General features: G+C 39.6%; 1 protein-coding gene across 3 annotated transcripts in view; it reads right to left on the reverse strand.

The window, feature by feature from the left end:
* Nucleotides 1–16,474, reverse strand: part of LOC109043697 (nephrin) — a 407,037-nt gene that overhangs the window by 310,281 nt on the left and 80,282 nt on the right. The gene's annotated exons all lie outside the window — the stretch shown is intronic.

Raw genomic sequence — 16,474 nt, forward strand, 5'->3', positions numbered from 1 at the left:
ATTGACGCACGCCGCGCCGCGATATAATATTCCGAAAGTGTTTCCCGTTTATCGAGAACTATTAAAATGGATATCTCATCTTCACGAATCGATGGACGATAAGCATAATAGATTAAACGGCGACGTTGGCGCGGCGCTCCCCGCGTCGCGCCGCCGCACAGTTGAACGGGCCCTAGGGGTAGGTCGCCCGTGAATTTTGTAACACAATAGACGCTATTAGTGCAACGTCACAGAAAAGCGATATTTATCGATTTTTCGCATTGGTAGCATTGAAAGAGGTTATGCCAATGTTATTGTTTGGATCCAATTCGATATAATGGAGAATTCCTATGATGACGTCGCCACTAATAGCGTCTATTGCAACTTTGAATGTATATTCCGTCACATTATACATGTAAAGGGATGAAAAGAAGGGCGAGGGTAACAGCTTGGAAATTATTGACTGAAACTGCAAATTTTGTTGTTTATTTCGTTACGTTATACGTTTTTAAGGGGTATAAAAGGGGACGAAGGGGGAGGCTATGAGCAAATTGACTGAAACTGCAAATTTTGATGTCTATTTCGTCACATGGGGGGCGAAGGTGGCATGCAGCTTGGAAATTATTTGATGAAACTGCAAATTTTGATGTTCATTTCGTTACATTATACGTTTTAAGGGGTGAGAAGGAGGACGAAGGTGGCAGCTTTGAAAGTATTGACTGAAACTGCAAATTTTAATGTTTATTTGGTCATATTATACATTTGAAGGGGTGAAAAATAAAAAAGTGAAAAATTAAGTGAAAAAGAAGGTGATAAGAGCGACTTGTTGGTAGTAGTAGTAGTAGTAGTAGTAGTAGTAGTAGTAGTAGTAGTAGTAGTAGTAGTAGTAGTAGTAGTAGTAGTAGGTGTAGTAGGGCTGAAAAAGGGGCGAAGGTGGCAGCTTGGAAATTATTGCATGAAACTGTAAACTTTGATGTTTATTCGGTCACATTATATATTTAAAGGGGTTAAAAGGGGGGTGAAGGGGGAAAATTTGGAAGTATTTACTGCGAAACTGCAAATTTTGATGTTTATCTTGCAATATTATGCATTTTAAGGGGTACTTTTTGAAGTAAAATTCACGAGACAATTAATGGAACCATACTTTTAAAGTCCTCCTTATTGTATTGATGAAGATCTAAGCTTTAAAAGTTCCTTCTTCGTGTCCGACCATTCCCGTTGAATTGCTCCACTGTGCGACGGGCCTTTGTTTGATCCAAAGGAGCTCGCCGTCGCAGACACGTCTTCCATTAGACGCACGCCGGAACCCTTAGCTCAAATTCCACGTTTAAGAAAACACCTTCCTTCGAGGGAAATTTGATAGGAGATGAGTCCTTTATGATATGAACTGCACTAAGCAGAAAGGAACCAACTCAAATCAGCCAAATTTCGTTGGAAATAGTTTTTTTTTTTTTATTTATTTTTATTTTTTACTACGTACGTAGTGGTAAATCCCTTTAGATATACTAGATGATTTCCTCTGTGTCGTGAAGCGAATTTCCTTAAAATTTCAAAACACTGAAAAAAAATCTCGGTGTATTTACTGAGAAAAGGGTAAAATTACCAAGAATTCAGGGTTCTTTTTGATCCCAGTTTTTTCTTGGTGAAATTACCATTTATGGAATGGGTAATTTTACCGAGAAATCTAGGATAAATTATTGAACTTTTTCGGTAATTTTACTGGACCTTGGTAAAAACGCCAATATTTTTTATCGACTGTGGTAGAATTACCGAGATGAAATGGCAAAGTTACCGGGAATTGATTACCAATAAAAGTGGTATTCTTACCTGAAAAAACAGTAAAAATACCGGTTTTTAGGTAAACTCACCAGTCTGTCTTGGTAAAATTACCAATAAGTGTTACAAAAAGTGAGATGGTAAAGGTACCAACGGACCTTGGTAAAAACGCCGAGAATTTTGTTTCAGTGAAGGATCCATACAACCGCTCTCCTGTAAAAATTTCAAAATCTTGGGGTTCATTCACCTCCGGTATAGAATCTCCTTACGGTGGAAGTTCGTCACGTGGAAGATACAAAGTCACTCTCAGTCCGGAAAGGAGAAAGCTAAAGTACACGGAGAGAGTGTTCATCCTTAACGCAAACAGTGAATTAGTTAACAGGGCGGGAAGCGCTGGCAAGGTCAACGCTCGACTGGGGCCGAGGTAAAGGCAACTGGCGGAGCGTTATTCAACGAACTGCATTAAAATTTCGCAGTTCCTATGAAGTTCACTTATCGTCGTTTCCCGGACAAAGGAACGTACCTCCATTCCAAGGTTGCAAAATTGACTCATACAATGGACCACTAGACAAGGTACAATTTCAGCATTCTGATACATGTTTCGTAACTAAAATTTACTCATACAAGCGGAGAGAACTATTGGAACAGTGACTGATTATCTGATTAATACGAAGGTAAGAAAGTAAGGGAGCGAAAAGGGAAGGAAAGGAATTGAAAGGAGAGGAGAGGGGAGGAGAGGGTGGGAGAAGGGGTCGAGAGGGGATAGAGGGGAGACAGGAAGAGATGAATGAGGAGTGAGGTTAAAACTTAGAAGGAAAGCCAGACTCAACGAAATTGAAAACGCCTTCAATTGAGAATGATACCGTGCAATACACGGACGCTTATATAATTGTATCATTCCATTATCTACGACATTCCGATGATTTAAAACCTAATTCATGGAGGAGAAGGGAGGGAGAGGCGGGAGAGTGGGAGGCAGGAAGAGAGAGGAAAGCAGAGAGAAAAAATTCTGTTTTAATGTTTACATAGTACTTTTACATGGTTAGAAGCTATGTTTTGAAAAGTTTTTATTATTCAAAATTATTAAATTGTTATTTATCTCTATATTGAAAAAATAGTGTAAAATAGTGGGCTTTTCGGGTAATCTTTTTTCTATGTACAAGCGTCCGGGTCAAAACCATACTAAATGGATCATTAGACAAGGTACGAATTTCAGTATTGTGATACATATTTCTTGACTAAAACTTCACGTAGAGCACGATGCGCACAACGAAAATTACCGCAATTAACTCCTTACGAAGATATTTAATGATTCTTGGTGCGTGAATTCAAACCACCGCTCAAAAAACCCAATACTCTACATGATTCACATCGCGCGCTAAACGTTATCATGACAGTCTCTGCGATATGAAATCTGGCAACCTCGATCTTGACGCTTTGGCTCAGCTATAGCAAATTGCTGATAGTTTGAACAACACATGGTGGAAAATGAACATTGCTCGAAATTTGGCAACTCTTGAATGTTCATACGGCGTTCTTCCTTAGATGGCAGAGCGGCCATACGCTCCCTATAAAGGTGCTCCACCGGCTGAAATCGATTTCCCATAATGGCTTTAAACGGAGGAACACCAGAGGGTTGCCAACTTACGAGAATCACCACCACGAACCAGTTAACGTGGCGGCAAGGTCAACGGCCGACGGTGGCGGGGGTGGGGGGGGTCCTCCCCCCCCCGGGCCCCAGGTTTATTGTCCTTTGGAGCCGGAATCCGAACGCGACGAGTTTCGATTGTTTTCGCGGGCGGCGCGGGGGGGGGGGGGGGCGGGGCGAGAGGCGGTTATTGAGGAATATGAGCAATAATTCGCGGCACCGCAAACACGGGCCTTGACGGGGAGATAAATCCCCGCTGCAGCGGTCCCGGCGAAAACCGCGTATCTCCTTCGGCCCGGCCGTGGGACGTACGCGCTTTTGTCCGACCGCGGTGGGGACCGCGGGTGTGTTAGGGAGTGTTTGAATAGCTCCCCGAGCCGTATTCGTGTTCGCGCTGGGGATATGAAGAATGGGGGCCACCATCAATGGGGCGGGGGGGGGGGGGGTGCTGCAGCTCTTTTCCACCGCACGACGACGGGGTCGGCGCAGGAAGTCACGGATGCCATTCGCCGATTCATCCCTGTGTGTTCCTTGACCTCTTTTTCGAGGATCCCCGGCTTTTGAGAGGGTAAAACCACCGGTGGCGAGGCGCGAATGATCGAGTATCGATATTTCCCCATTTGAAGCTGTGATGAAGAATCGATTATTGAGGTGGAAGGTCAGAAATTGTAGTTCCTAATTGGAGAATGTAGTCCGATTGAGGATATGCCATATAGCCAAAAAAACATAATTAGAAATAGTTTCCAGACATAATTTGTTGTTCTAAACGTCAAATTCATTCTAGAAAGCAAGTAAAGATAAATTAACAATTTTTTCCGAACAATTCATTTCCCTGACATATCTAGGTCATTAAAATTCCCTGACATTTCTAGGTTATTAAAATTCCCTGGCATTTCCCGGTATTCCCTGACTGTAGCAGCAACCCAACCCTGAATCTCACTTAGTTTTCTTCTGAGCTCATGCCAAAATCAGAAAAATATTTAACACAAAAAGCACAGGTCCATTCTAGTAAAAACTAAATTGTTCGAGTCAATTTTGCAACCATGGAATGAACTTACGTTCCTTCGTTCGAGGAACGACATATTGACGCGGTCTAGTTTCAACAAAACAAGCGAAACTCGAGGCGAACGTCTCAAATCTGAACGAGGCAAATCCGTAGCCGAGCGAGTAGTTACACGATTGCAGGAGCCATGTTTTAATGGATATTAATTGTGTCGCACAACTGATACGAAGGTAAATACCCAACGGGAACGCCGGGACGGAAGGCGTCGAGACGGGGTGTCTCGATAGGTTCGCCATAATGTCACCGGTGACAAATCGCACAAATCTTGGGAACGATCGCCGTAATTGGCAACAATCGCGTATGTACGTATAGTTTCTATGGGAGTTAAACGCTTCTTCCTCCGGACAAGAGAAACGTGTTTGTCCGTGACGGTTTGACAACCGAGCTCGAGAAGTTACGGTCTGTCACATTAAGGCAAATGGCACGCAATTTTTATCCGGCTGACGACCGGCCAACCCTACCCTGCACGACAACAACCGCGTATGACTCGCTAGACATCGTAATGGAGCTAAGCTTTTGTATCTTAGCACGAATGTTAACGTCATGTTCCTCTGTTAAGTTAAGGTTCGTTCTCTGGCGATTTAAGTTGTTGGAGGTTTCGGCGTGACGTCACCTATCACGAGTAATCGCAAGAAAGCGAATTTTATTTTGAGTTTCGGTACTACTTTTGTGCCCGAACCTCCGAGCTGCCACTCTATTTGAGTTCGGAACTTCCGATAAGGTGACTAACTAAAACTAGACTAAAAAATGTGACTTCTTTTTGAATTGATGAATTTTTCGGAACTAAGACTTTAATTAAATCTCTATATAGGTGACCAAAAGACCTTTGAATAGATTCATTTTTTTTTTTTTTTTTTTTTTTTTTTTTTTTTTTTTTTTTTTTGTTTCAGCCCATTATATACTTGGGAGGAGAGAGAGTAACATTTTACCCTGGACATCCAAAATATGAGTTTGCCGATAAATTTATTGTTGTTGATTTGGATGCGTTTTAAAATCTAAAATTTGGCGAAGATATGATCTCAGTTTTGTCAAACAGGGGAATTGGGCCCTTTGGATCGTATATGCTTCAAAGACCGATTCTTGAAAGCTGGCAACACCGTTTTTTCTCCATTCACATCTATGTAAAACGATCGATTCTTGGTGAGGCAGCTTGCCTCACCTAAGATCGACATTTTTAATGGATTTAAACGGCGATTCTTGAAAATTGGCAACACAATTTTTCCACCATTTACATGTATGTAATAAATCGAATCTTGGTGAGACAGCTTGCCTAACCTCAAATCGATACTTTCAATGGATTTAAATTGAGGAAAAGCAGTGGTGCCAACTTACAAACTCGTCACTATTCAAAGCTAACTGCGAGTTCGCTCCTAAAGTCTAGACGCGGGAAATGTGATCCGTAGAACGGAGAGTCTGAAAATCAACCCCAAAGCTACATACCCACGGTGCACGAATTCTTTCAACGCGAAATTTTTCCTCGAAAAACATGAAAGGCGGTGGTATCATTTATACGTTGTCTACTATCCCATTCAGATCATTTGTCGCGTCATCATTACCTGCCTGAGAGTGACGAGAAGCCGTCGTATATCTCCACGACACGCCGCGCCACCAGAGCATTCTTCGTAAGGGCTTATCTCAATTTCCACGTGAGCCCCGGAAAGCATGAAGTTATACGGACAACAGGGCTCACGATGAAATAGAAGTACGCCCTAACGTCAGAGGAGCTATGTATTTTCCTCCGCTGAGATATTTTATTTAAGTTTCGGGCCGTTTCCCCGCGGTTACCCCGCGGTTTAATCCGAGCGCCGAGTATACTTCTTTCTGAGGTAAAATGTAGGTTAATTCGGCAGTTTCAAGTCATCAATCATTTTAGCTCTATTCACGCGCTATTGCCCGATTTACCCGCTAGAGGGCGGCATTTCAGACCCGCCGAGTTTTATAATGGGAACAGGAAAACGAGGAGAGCTCCCGGTGCTGCGTTGTCAAAGTTCGCCAGGAATAAATCACGAATAACATGAAAAATTGTAAAAAAAACTTGGATTCATTGGACCGAATTTAGCAAAAGGAAATTGAGCCAAGTACGGTTGGGAACACCCTAAAGGGCGAGTATTGCCATGTCTATGCCGCACTCTGATTGGTTCATCAGTAACGGGCCTCCTAAGGAGCTCTGAATTAGAACCCATGTAAACGAACCTGATTGAGTGAATTTTGTATTATTCAGGAAGAAAATGATAATTCTCACCCACGGATAGATTGTAACTTACGCCAATCTTTCCATCAAAATTTGATCAGAACTCATTTCAGAAGCTGAAAATTGGAAAATACTTATTACGTCTAGAACTTTGTCACCATCTTGCCTCTTCAATTTGGCCCACGACTATGAGCGGGGGGGGGGGGGGGGATATCATGAAAGCCTAGGACTCGCCAACCAATCAGTGACTGGAAACATTTTTCTGTCAGAAAGACATTTGAGATTGCAATGCGCCTTCTACATGGATTCGAAAAAACAAGTAACATCCACTTGCGTATTGAATACCGTAGAATACGGCAAATAAGTCGCTGACTCATTTTCGCCGAAATTGCCAATGGACCACTAGACAAGGTACGAATTTAAGCAATCTGATACATATTTCTTAAACACGATTCGCACAACGAAAATTACTGAAATCAACTCCTAACGAATATACTAACGGTTTCAAATCACACTGGTTACGAGGAATTTGAACTGCCCATTCACAAGAAACTCAAAGCTCTACGCGAGTCAAATCGCGCACTACAACGGTTTCAGCAAGCTTCAAGCAATGTTCATTTCCCACCACGTGTTGTTCAAACTGTAAACAATTTGCTACAGCTGAGCCAAAGCGTCATGGTTGAGGTTGCCAGATTTTTATATCGCAGAGACTGTCATGATACCTAATGTTTAGCGCGCGATGTAAATCACGTGGAGAATTGAGTTTTAATGAGCGGGTGGTTTGGATTCACGCATCAGGGATCATTAAATATCTTTGTAAGGAGTTGCTTTCGATAATTTTTGTTGTGCGCATCGTGTTTTACGTGAAATTTTGGTTAAGAAACATGGATCAGAATGCTGAAATTCGTACCTTGTCTAGTGGTCCATTAGGCGATATTGTTCCTTAGCCATCGATTTCAGTGTTTATTTTCAAAATCCTCCTAAATGATACATCTTTCGAGACTTCACGACGTCCATTCGACAACACGGCGCGAGCGTCTGGATTAAAATGAGAGCAAATCAAGCTTGGGGGAAGAGGAGAACGGGATATAGGGGTCGGGAAACCCGATGGGGGAGGGGGGAGGGGGAAGAGGGGGAGGGGTGAGGGTGAATGTAACTCGAGATATGATGCCAGGAATGCGAGAGAAGCCGCCGCGTTCGACGAATATCAATCCGATTTTTCACGGGGGCCAGACTCTCCCGTCAGTCTTTCACCTTGGAAAAATATTTCTGACTGCATAATATAGCGGGTCGACGAAAGGCGAGGTGATATGAGATCTATCAAACATTTTGCAGAGCAGTTAGGGGATGTTTTGCCGTACCAAGGTGCCTATAGAAGTCAGAGAGTGAAAATGTGGCAGTTCAGTATGGTTTTGACACGGACGCTTGTACATGTAAAAAAAAAGATTACCCGAAAAGCCCGAAGAAACACAAAAAGAATGGACCACTAGACAAGGTACGAATTTCAGCATTTCTGATACATGTTTCTTTATCAAAATGCACGTAGAACACGATACGCACAACGAAAATTACCAAAATCAACTCCTGACGAAGATATTTAATAATTTTTGATGCGTGAATTCAAACCACCCGCTCATGAAAACTCAATGCTCTACGTGATTCACATCGCGCGCTAAATGTTTATCATGACAGTCTCTGCGATGTAAAAATCCTCAACTTCAATCTTGACTATTTGGCTCAGCTATAGCAAATTACTAATAGTTTGAACAACACATGGTGGAAAATGAACATTGCTCGATTGAGAAGCTTGCTGAAACCGCTGTAGTGCGCGATTTGACTCACGTAGAGCTTTGAGTTTCTTGTGAGCGGGCAGTTCAAATTCCTCGTAACCAATGTGAAATAAAAACCTTAATATCTTCGTTAGGAGTTGATTTCGGTAATTTTCGTAGTGTGAATCGGGTTCTACGTGAAATTCTGGTTAAGAAACATGTATCAGAATGCTTAAATTCGTACCTTGTCTAGTGGTCCATTGAATCAGTGAGAACGAAAACACACCAACTCGGTATCTTGAAAATGCTTAAGTTTCTTTAAAGGCAGACAATTTTCATGAAGGTCATTGATGTTAGCGCATTTGTTCCAATTTGGACCTTTAAAGTGTCATTGACTACTTGTGTTTCGGCACCAAAAATCTTTGCCTTTGACTAACTCCTTCACTTACTGTGCAGTTTTGTGTCTTGATTATTTTCATTTTTTCGAGTTGGTGTGTTCTCGTTCTCACTGATTCAATTTTTCTCTCTGCTTTCCTCTCTCTTCCTTCCTCTCACTCTCCCGCCCCTCCCTCGCCCTCCTCCTTCATGAATTCGGTCTTCAATCATCGGAATATCGTAGATAATGGAATGATACAACTATATAAGCCTCCGTGTATTGCACAGTATCATTCTCAATTGAAGGCGTTTTTAATTTCGTTGAGTCAGGCTTTCCTTCTAAGTTCTCGCCTCACTCCCTCCTTATTCATCTCTTGCTCTCTCCCCTCTATCCTCCCTCTCACCTTCTCATCTCCTTTCAATTCCTCTCCTTCCCTTTTCGCTCCCTTACTTTTTCACCTTCATATTAAAGGAAAAATCAGATAATCAGTCACTGTTCCAATAATTCTCTCCGCTTATATGAGTAAAAATTGAGTTCGACTACTGAAATATAAAAAATTTAGAAAATAGTGCTAACTTTAAGTGAAGTCGCATTGTCATATATCATCGCTTCACATCCGTCGAAAGTTTATAAATATAAAGTATGTAACTTTTGCGAGAATGTTTACGACGCAACTTTTTTTTTTTTTTTTTTTTTTTTTTTTTAATAATAAGCATCGCACGATAAAGGTAATACTACATGATCAAAAGTGAAAATCTTTCTAATTTGCCCCAAACAAGCATAGTCCTCGACACATTAGGTAGGTACAATTTGTTAGTGAATGAATCATTTCTTGTTAATAATTTTGATAAATCATGTTATCCCTTACAAAGTACTTGCTAATAAATTATCAAAAGAGGGGGTGAGGAAGGCTTAAACAGACAATTTCGAGCTCGTGGTCAAAGCAGAATGTATTCGGGGGAAAATGGGAATATTAAGCTACTCTCTTCTAAGTCCGAGAAAAGACCCGAATTGAAACAAATAATACAAATAATCTAAAGATGATTTCCTTCTCGTCTAAAAATGTGTTGAATGCTCGGAAATTCTGAAACGTTCGCGATTTTGATACGTGGTTTCAAAGTTAAGTCTTCAACTATCGAAACAAGAAACATAACTGTCAATCCAAAAAAGACGGTGAAACAACAACACGCAGATAAACAACAACGGAAATAAAAACCACTCACGAGAGAGTCTATAGATGAAAAAATTTAAAACCCGTGGTATTACTAGGTATTTAGTTACAACCTCATTTTTAATCGGCGAGTAAAAATCAATACTTCCTCTCCCCGCAAGGAGAGCGAGAAAGTAAAAATCTTCTATTTTTCCTCAGGAAAAAGTCTTCCTAGCATTTAAAAAAGTAAATGCGATTGGAATTACGGTTGCGAAAAGTCAGGATGAAAACCGAGGATTTTGCAAAGGCGAGTTTTCCCATGAAATTCGCGTTATCGGTGTGACGTCATTCTGAGCCGCTCGCCCGCTTTATCGACGCACAATGGGATCGAGTCAGTGAGAGAGGTTGGACAAAATTTGGAAACTTTAAACGCTTATAACTCCGTTTATATAAAACTTTGAGGTTCTAAAAAGTGAATCTATTGATTTCCTCGAGAACTTTTCTTCCTAAACTACCTTAAAAAAGGAAAAATGTGACATAGTAAACCCCAAAATATGCAGTTTTAGTCGAAATTTGCATGTCTGACCTCTCTAATTGATTCGATCCACTGTGCGGCGCGGCGGCCAACGGAAGCTGGCGTCCTTTAATATTCAATATCGAATTTCTTTGATTTGCTGGCAAACAATATACTCGAGCCCCGCGAAGCAACTTGCCGTTGTCGAAAGAAGATTAAGGAAGGAAACCGACGGAAAAGGAACGGAAAACGTCGGAGATTCTCACTCTCGAAATGCTTATTTATTTGTCAAAGTCCTTTTGAACTATTGACTCATCGTGTCCTTTTAACAATGTACGTTCTTTCGATGTTTATGGAGCATCTCGGCGGAGCGGTGCGAAAGCCGCTGGGCAATGCCGCGCTAAAGAAGAACGTCGTATGAACATTCGAGAGTTGCCAAATTGCCCCGGATAAAACATGTAAGTTCGAAGAAAATTGTGCGTATTTTTTTTTTGAAATTTTCAGACGTTTCAGATAATATTGCGAACAAAATTGTCTGAAAAAATCGAGGAAAAATATTCTCAACTTTCCTGATAAATTAGGTTTTTATTGAAGGAAATATGGCAACGTCTGAGAGCTTATACGGCGTTTTTCCAAAGCACGGAAGAATGGACCGAGTTCACGAATTCGTGGAGCGGATAAGTCGTTGTTCGATAACCGTATCAGGAATAAACAACGAAGAGCCAAATTGAGTTAGGTTCAGTTGGGTTAAGCAACTAAACGAACTTCGCGGTGATGCGTGGAGTATCAATCAAAGATGAAGGCGCGAGGAGCTTGCATCTTCGGAGATCACTTTTGGATGCCTTCACAAACATGAAAAGACGGGTCCCCATGTAAGACCATACGTAACTACAGTTCAATGTTGCCGAATTCCCTTCGCAGATTCTATTTCAATCAGAAACATCTGGCATTTCTGACTGACAATTTCACTGATTTTTCCCTGGATTCCATGCAAAAATCAGAACAAAATTTGATCAAAAATTGCAGAGGTACATTCTGTTACAAAATTGAATTTTTGGAGTCAATTTCGCAACTTTGGAATGGAGTTAGGTTCCTTCTTCCAGAAAAAGACGATATAATCGGTCTTCCGGATCTCCTCATTTTCCCATAGCTCCTGCAATCCCTCATTTTCTCTCTCCTCTCCTTTTTTCCCTTTTCGTCTTCCCTCTGACGTAAGGGCTTATCTCGATTTCCGTATGAACCCCAGAATGCATGAATTCATATCTATTACACTGCCGTGCTAAGGAAGAACGCCGTATGAACATTCGAGAGTTGTCAACTTTCCTTCTATAATGCTTATCTTTTAGGAAAGTTATGAATATTTTTCCTTTAAACAGAATCTTTAGGTAAAATTGAGAACTAGATTATCTGAAAAATTGGGAGGAAAATATTCATTCATTTAGTATACAGACAGTACGTCTACAGAAAAAAGGGCTACAAAAAAAGGGCTGCCTTTTTTAGTCTACAGTCAAAACGTCTATATTAAAATGCCTACTAAAAGTATGTCTACAGTCAAATATATCTATAAGCTATTAAAATGTCTACGGTTTGTTTGCCCACTTAGAAAATATCAAAATATTTATGTTGTTGTCCACTAAAAATATATCTTACTATAGTAAAAAAAAATAAGGCCTTTTTTGTGTGTACGTCCGTGTCATTTCGCATTCTCATTGGTCTTTCATTAACCAATCAGAAAACGTCATTGAAAATCCCCGGGAAATTTAAATGTATTCTTCCGTAAAGGAATTATTGATAGGTAGACAGGTATAAAAATGGGATGTATTTCTTCTAATAACCAGGATAAAAGGGAGGATTATTACCTATACAGGATAGTCCTAGAAAAACGGGATGTACCTATATTAATAAACCGGGATAACAGGAAGGATATCGATCATTGTGTATCGATATTCGATACATCGTTTGTTCTAAAGCAGTATTGACTGGGATAAAACGGGATTTCTTCATAATAACCGGGATAAAAGGGAGGAATTTTACATCCTATACGGGAGAGTCATGGATGAACGGGATGTACCTATATTAATAAACCGGGATAACAGGAAGGATATCGATCTTTGTGTATCGATCTTCGATACATCGTTTGTTCTAAAGCAGTATTGACTGGGATAAAACGGGATTTCTTCATAATAACCGGGATAAAAGGGAGGAATTTTACCTATACAGGATAGTCATGGATGAACGGGATGTACCTATATTAATAAACCGGGATAACAGGAAGGATATCGATCTTTGTGTATCGATATTCGATACATCGTTTGTTCTAAAGCTGTATTGACTGGGATAAAACGGGATTTCTTCATAATAACCGGGATAAAAGGGAGGAATTTTACCTATACAGGATAGTCATGGATGAACGGGATGTACCTATATTAATAAACCGGGATAACAGGAAGGATATCGATCTTTGTGTATCGATCTTCGATACATCGTTTGTTCTAAAGCAGTATTGACTGGGATAAAACGGGATTTCTTCATAATAACCGGGATAAAAGGGAGGAATTTTACCTATACAGGATAGTCATGGATGAACGGGATGTACCTATATTAATAAACCGGGATAACAGGAAGGATATCGATCTTTGTGTATCGATCTTCGATACATCGTTTTTTCTAAAGCAGTAATGACTGGGATAAAACGGGATTCCTTCATAATAACCGGGATAAAAGGGAGGAATTTTACCTATACAGGATAGTCATCGATAAAACGGGATGTACCTATATTAATAAACTGGTATAACAGGAAGGATATCGATCTTTGTGTATCGATCTTCGATACATCGTTTTTTCTAAAGCAGTAATGACTGGTATAAACGGGATTTCTTCATAGTGACCGGGATAAAGTGGAGGAATTTTACCTATACAGGATAGTCATGGATAAAACGGGATGTACCTATATTAAGAAACCGGGAAAACAGGAAGGATATCGATCTTTGTGTATCGATCTTCGATACATCGTTTTTTTCTAAAGCAGTAATGACTGGGATAAAACCGGATTTCTTCAGAGTGACCGGGATAATATGCAGTAATTTTACCTATACAGTATAGTCATTTATAATAGTGGATGTAACTATGTTAAGGAACCGGGATAAAACACATCAAATGCATCATGAAACATAGCAAACACATCAAACACATCATGAAACACGTAAAACGCAATATACACATCATGATACACCTAAAACACATCAAACACAACAAACACATCATGAAACACAATCAAACACATTAAACACAACAAATACATCATGAAACACAATCAAACACATCAAACACAACAAACACATCATGAAACACAATCAAACACATCAAACACAACAAACACATCATGAAACACAATCAAACACATCAAACACACCATGAAACACAATCAAACACAACAAATCGCATGTATCGATAATCGCACGTTTCGATAACCGCATTTATCGATTCCAAATTCCCCCAAATTTCCCCATTTATACAAAAAATTACGAATCTTCCTATTTCTCTACTGTTCGAAATTATATGAATTTAATTTTTGATCATTAATAATTGTATGTATTTCATTACAATTCTTTTCTCCTATCTTTGCGACTTATTTTTCATTATCAGTTGCATTACTTCATTATCATGTGATGAAAAACAGCTGAGTATTTTTCACCACTTGGTTTTTCAGATTAATTGTCTTAAAAATAAATAAATACATTTTGCATTGCTCAATTTTAACCGGAGAAAAAAAAGGAAAAATAGTTTCACTACCAAAAATTACACTTAACACAAAAGAACAAACGAACCTACCTTTTGTTTTGAATAGGAAACAATTCCCCGTTAGATTAGCTTTTGCTATGACTATTAGTAAAAGCCAAGGGCAATCGTTTGACAGAGTGGGAATTTTTATAGATAAAGAAAGACCAATGTTCGCTCACGGGCAACTGTATGTAGCATTGTCTAGATGTAGGACTAAAGAGGGTTTAAAAATAAAAATCATTAATTTTGATGACGACAAAAATAAAAACACAGCAATGAACATTGTTTATCAAGAAGTTCTGCATTAACTTTGTATATTTTCTACTGTTTAAATTGAGGAATGCAAAATGTACTTATTATCTTAAAAACAATTAATTTTGTCCCTATGAACAAACCTTTTTTTATTATGTATATAACTTAAAATTATAATTTCACTAAACGTGATGGACGCACGGAGAACGCCCAGAGTTAACGCCAGGGGATGAAACCCCTTGGAGACTTGATGGTACAATTTTTTATCTACCAATATTATTCACGGTAAAATTAAATCACCCAACCCAAGTAGCATTTTTCAACGGAAAAATTGCGATTTTATCGCCGATAAAATAAAAATAATAAAAATAATATTGGTAGATAAAAAATTGTACCATCACGTCCCCAAGGGGTTTCATCCCCTGGCGTTAACTCTGGGCGTTCTCCGTGCGTCCATCACGTTTACCGGTCGATTTTACCGGTGATAAAATCGCTAGGATCATCAACATATGAGCGATTATCGCCTCAGTCGCCACGGTGGTAGGCCAACACTTTTCCATTAGGCTATGGCCGCAACATGATTCCCAAGTGCGAATTGCCTCTATGTAGATGGATCGGCGCTTCGCAACCTTACAACTTTTTACATTGCGTTGACTGACACCGAGTTTTCATTGGATTTTTTTTTTTTTTTTTTATTTTCCCTCCTCTGTACTTTATGAAATACGTACTGTACTTTATGAAATACGGTTGGTAAAATGAGGTTCTACTGGTAATCTCATCATTCTGTCTTTGTAAAATTACCAAGAATAGTGAGATGGCAAAGATATCGATGGACCTTGGTAAAAACGCCGATATTTTTTATCGCCTGTGGTAGAATTACAGAGATAAAATGGTAAATTAAGTTACCGGGAATTGATTACGAATAAAAGTGGTATTCTTACCTGGAAAAATCAGTAAAAATACCGGTCTGCCTTTCTAACATTACCAATGATTGATAAAAAAAAGAGATGGTAAAGTTACCAACGGACCTTGGTAAAAACGGCAGCGGCGGCGGCATAGAAACATGTTTCATAAGCGTCATTCATGCGTTAGTAGGCGTTGATGAAAAATTGCAATTTATTGCAATTTTATCTCTATAAAATCGCGTTCGATAAAATCGCGATTTTATTGCAATTTATCGCGATTTTTCTCCCGATAATATTGCGATGATTCGCCGTCGATAAAATCGCGATTTTTTTATCCGATAATATTGCAATAAATCGCGACGTCGATAAAATCGCGATATATTCTCCGATTAAATCGCAATTTATGGCGATCACTACTACTCGGGAATTGCAGCAGCAAATCCAAAAATTGTTACGCATCACCGCCACTCTTTAATTTAAATATCAAACCGACCTGTGGCCTTTTATCAAGGTTAATATAAATACATCCCGTTTTATTAATGACAAACCTATTATATTTCGTTTATATTATATTATATTCTATCCTATTTGCTTTCCATCCATTTTATTTTATCCCATATAAACCGTTTCAAACTGATTATTCACCTTTTTTTAAAACTCCAACCTTAATTGAAGTAAGTTTTTAGCTAAATTGAAGATGATCTTTTGAATGAATAAGCACTTAACAGAACTTCAGCAGTATTAATATTAATACAATTTACGAGAATAATGTAAATTAAAAAAAATTAAGTGATATTTTCATAACGAATTGACAGAATATACGAGGGGGTTGGGCCGCGGAGCGGCCAGGGGGCGGAGCCCTCTAGTATTTATAAATTTCCACAAAATTTCGTGATTTACCGAAAGAAGTTTGGCAACGCCTGAAGGTCCATACGGCGTTTTTCCTTAGCACGGCAGTGTTCATTCATGTTTTTGCCCGCCTCATCGAACCCGACCGTTCCGCCGGAGAATGAACCACCCAAGTTCAGAAAAATCTCCACGTAGATACGCGGTTCTCGCTAAGCACGGCAG

This window comes from Bemisia tabaci, chromosome 2 (assembly GCF_918797505.1).
Source record: "Bemisia tabaci chromosome 2, PGI_BMITA_v3".
Classification (NCBI taxonomy): domain Eukaryota; kingdom Metazoa; phylum Arthropoda; class Insecta; order Hemiptera; family Aleyrodidae; genus Bemisia; species Bemisia tabaci.